The sequence below is a fragment of the Passer domesticus genome, chromosome 11 (assembly GCF_036417665.1).
Source record: "Passer domesticus isolate bPasDom1 chromosome 11, bPasDom1.hap1, whole genome shotgun sequence".
NCBI classification, from domain to species: domain Eukaryota; kingdom Metazoa; phylum Chordata; class Aves; order Passeriformes; family Passeridae; genus Passer; species Passer domesticus.
The window spans coordinates 2,664,041-2,668,316 of NC_087484.1; the positions used below are offsets into that span (position 1 = coordinate 2,664,041).

The 4,276-nt window shown below is 39.3% G+C and overlaps 1 long non-coding RNA gene across 1 annotated transcript; it reads right to left on the reverse strand.

Annotated features, from left to right (window-relative positions):
- Positions 1-729: 729 nt before the first annotated feature.
- LOC135278387 (uncharacterized) lies at positions 730-1,929 on the reverse strand. Its single transcript, XR_010345901.1, has 3 exons — positions 1,696-1,929; positions 1,056-1,107; positions 730-956 (listed from the first exon to the last, which is right to left on the reverse strand). It is a non-coding gene; the product is annotated as an uncharacterized LOC135278387 (long non-coding RNA).
- Positions 1,930-4,276: the final 2,347 nt, after the last annotated feature.

A 4,276-nucleotide genomic window follows, 5' to 3' on the forward strand; every position in this document is an offset into this window, starting at 1 on the left:
GGAAGAGAGATGGACTTGATGACTCTTGATTGCGTGACATTTTCCTAAATGATGCCCTTGAACGCACTTTGTATTCCTCAAAATGTGATGCCAAATTACCTTGAGGAAGCTGAAGGGTTTCTAGGCAGAAATGTCCAAATCATCATTAAAAAAGGGCAATAAAAACAGAAACCAATGAAAAACTGATTTTATGATCTAGATACAAAATAACATTTTGTGGTCTTTTCTTATAATTTTGCTAAGGGATTCTTCTGCACCCTGGAAATTGTTGAAAGATTGCACTGATAAAGTCTGCTAATTTTCAGATGTCCCTTGAAAAGGAGAGAAAATAGGCTAGAAATGAAAAAAACCTAAATTAAATCTTAGGTATTCAATAAATTGCTGCCTACAAGCAAAAAATGTTTATAAATGGTCAAGGTCTGTGTTCTTTAAAATGTGGTTTGTATGATTTTTAAAATAATATAATATTTAGGCTATTTGAGAACAGCAGAATTATTGCCAGGGAAGGCAGTTTTGCCCTGGGTAGGGCAAACAAAAGGAGGAAATGTGTCCAAAATCCTCAGAGGACAGTGAATTCTCCCACACTTTTCTCTTTGAGTGGTTTCCCTTTGCTGACCACAGCTCCTGCTCCTGGGATTTGTGGCCTGAGCCATTTTTGGAAGGGGTTGGAAAGGAGCAGGAAGAGGATCAGACACAAAGTCCCTGCAATCAATAATTTTCCTCCCGACCTCAGGTGGTTCATGTTTTATTTACAGGCACAGTTGCAGACTTGTCAGGGGCCATTTGAGAAGGCACAGGTTAAAAGGAAGTTAAAGTAGCTCTGGTCTTACAGGAAATTCTCTCTTTGGAAATTGGTCACCAACCCTGCAGCTTTTGCTCCTCCAAGGCCTTGGCAGATTCCACCTTCACCGCCCTTTGCATGTCCTAAGCAGTCATGGATCTGCATTCCACGGCTCCTGATAAAAATTAGACAATACCTTGCCTTTTGAAAGCCAGAGCAACATTCTGAATATCCCATTTTTGGAGATATTTGTATCTTTAAGGTAACACTTTACCTAAAGGAGGTTGTTTTTCCACATCCAGTCACTGTTCCCATTTTCATTGTTCCTAAAGCATGAAAAATGAAAGAGGGAAAAATGAACCAACTAACATCTCATGGAGAAATTGATCTGTTATAAACATAGATTGGGCAAAACTAAAGTGTTTAATTTGTTGAAAAACTGTGTGAGACAATCCCAGTAAGGTCAGAGAAGATGTGAGCAAAGTGCTCCAGGTTTCATCCAGCAAAATATAAAATACAAGAGATTTGTCAGTGGCTTGCTCCCTGCAGGAGCATCCAGCATTATGGTGAATTAGGAATGCTGAACACGGACAATTAGGAGGTTCATTCTGCTAAATTGTTTTAATTATTCTTGGCAGAGACAGAACAATTCTATAAGAGTTATTTATGATTTTTTTTAATTAGTTGAGGAATTTTAATGAGGCACTGGAAACAATAGTGCACTTGATTAAATATGCACAGTGCAATTGGCAACTGAACCCTGGAGCTGAAGGCTGTGGTTGTCCAGCCTGGATGCCTTCCATGGTTTCCTGCACAGGAATTTTAAACATGTAATGAATTTGTGCTCATAAATTTCACAGAATCCCAGAATGGTTTGGGTTTGAGGGCACTTCAAAGATCATCTCATTCCAAACCTCCACCACGGGCAGGGAACCTTCCACTAGAAGGATTTCACTTTGCTTGAAGGTTTCAAACCAAACCAAGTCTCTGATGCACGGATAAATTCTTGGAAACCCCCGGAGATGTTGCAGATGTGATTTTTCAGGAGCACCCAGAATTTTCCTTGGTTGTTTCCAACCAAATGAAAAACCAATTGATTTTGGTGGGAGCAGAATAAGGGCAGTGCGGTGATTTCTGATAATGTCACCCTCTTAGAAAGAATGGACTGACAACAGTATTGGGGAGAGTTTATGAAAAACATTCATATCTTAGAATGTGAAGCTCTAATTCTGAAGGTCCCTTGACCTCATTCAGCATAATTTCTTCTTTAGTGCATTGCCTAAACTTTTAATTCTCAAACACACAATCTTCAGTGTATAGGGAAAAACAATCAAGACTTGAATCCCATTCAGGCAGGTTGCCTCATACAACCTCACAACCCTCTTCTTTCTAAACCAAAATAATCTTTTTATGTGGGATTATTAAGGTTTCACCTTAGTGGTGAAACAAAATTAGAGAAGAGCAATTCTGTTGCTAGAGAGCTTAAAAGCTAAATAAAAATATTCCTATGATTTCTATTCCCCTTCAAATAGCTTTTGTACCATCTAAAAATGATGTCATTCAAATCTGCAGAAATATTTTGGAGTAGAACAATGCCTTGCAAGACACTGCAGGGTAGCACAAGGTGTAAAGCTGGCAAGGAGAAAGGACTTTGTGGTCCTAGAAAAAAAGTGTTGGTAGAAAATATCGGTGTTTGGATGTTTAAGGTTAAATAGAGCAGGAAAGTATTCAAAGGGTAGAAAATATAATATGGAGGAAAAGAGAAAAGAGAAAAAAAGGGAAAAAAGAGAGAAGCGAGAAAAGAGAAGAGAAGAGAAGAGAAGAGAAGAGAAGAGAAGAGAAGAGAAGAGAAGAGAAGAGAAGAGAAGAGAAGAGAAGAGAGAAGAGAAGAGAAGAGAAGAGAAGAGAAGAGAAGAGAAGAGAAGAGAAGAGAAGAGAAGAGAAGAGAAGAGAAGAGAAGAGAAGAGAAGAGAAGAGAAGAGAAGAGAAGAGAAGAGAAGAGAAGAGATACAGGAAGTGTAACATAGTGAAAGATTGGACAGACTATTTTACTTTTTCAAAGTGTTGTAGAAACTTTTATGGAATATTTTGGCTTTGTTTTCCTGGTCATAAAAGTTTTAAACCAAACCAACATCCAGCACTGGAGGAGGATGCACCTTTCCATTTCACCAGTTTTATTTTTCTCTAATCATCAGGTTTAGTAGCATACTTCCACTACCCCAAAATCTAAAAATCATAAAATCACTGAAGTCTAAAAAAGAACTCTGACTTCTCTGGAGCTGAGCTGGCTGTTCCAGGCTGTTTAATCTAGGATCCAAATCTCCATCCCAGTGAAGAGTCCCAGTGAACAAGATCACACCATCCTGCCAATGGATCCACCCCCAAATTCCAGCAGCTGGGATCCTGTGGGGGCTCAGGGCTGCCCTCTGCTCTCCCACCATCCAAAAGTCACCAAAGCCACCACACATTTCAGGGAAGGGTTTTTTGCTTGGTGGCTTTGGGTTTCTCTTGGATGTTGATTTATTTTTAACAGAGGAAAACGCTTCATTAGCTGGTTGTGTATAAGAAAGTTTTGGACAACAACAGTTGTTCAAACAAGTCAGATTTCTCCAAATCTAATAGTCTCCAGCTAGGAAGCAAGAAAGACACCTAAAACTTGGGGGACACATAAAAAACTCTCTGCAAAGTCTAGTCCACCATTGGATTTTTGCTCCTTTTTTAACCTTAGGGCATGCAGTATTAGCTAATGGATTTTAAACTAGATGTAGCTCAGTGGAGAAGGCTTTTCAATTTTATATGCAGCAGAAAAAGTGAGTTTTCACACAGAATTTATATTCCTTGCTGAATTGGAGTCCATTTGCCTTTGATCATCATAAAGAAATATAAATCAGCTGTAGCCTTCTTTTTGATTCTTTACCATCTCCCACAGACCCCTTAGGCAGAAGAGACTCGTGTTTGCTCTTGATTAATTTGCTGTTGTATTTTTTAAAGGCATGTGCCTGTTGTGGATGTTGTAGCAGGAACACGAGGGGATTTTTTTTTATGCTGGAAGCAGTGGACAAGTCACATCTTTTCCTCTTATTAGTCCCATTCCAGGAGAGGTGCAGACAAGCCATAAAACCACCAGGCTTTAAACAAATGAGGTGGGAAGTGGTGGAGATGAGGGGGTTTTATAGAGCAGCTATTATTTCACTTTTCTACTGGAAAAAACTCCACTGTAATTTCTCAGCATTGCTCACAGGACTGTTAAACCTGGAATTACTTGAAGTTAACCCACTGCACGTTAATTAGAGATTGCTTGGGCTAAGCTAGACTTTTCTGGAAACTTTTTAACATATGGGGGGGGGGGGGGTGGGAAATCCTTAAGAAATTCAGCTGCAGAGAAAATGTACAGAAACTGTTGCCTCCTGCCTGTTAATTTACAGAATCCTGTAAATCCTGGGTTTTAGGGAAAATCTTGCAAAATGAGAAAGGCAATATTGCATTGTAGGGATG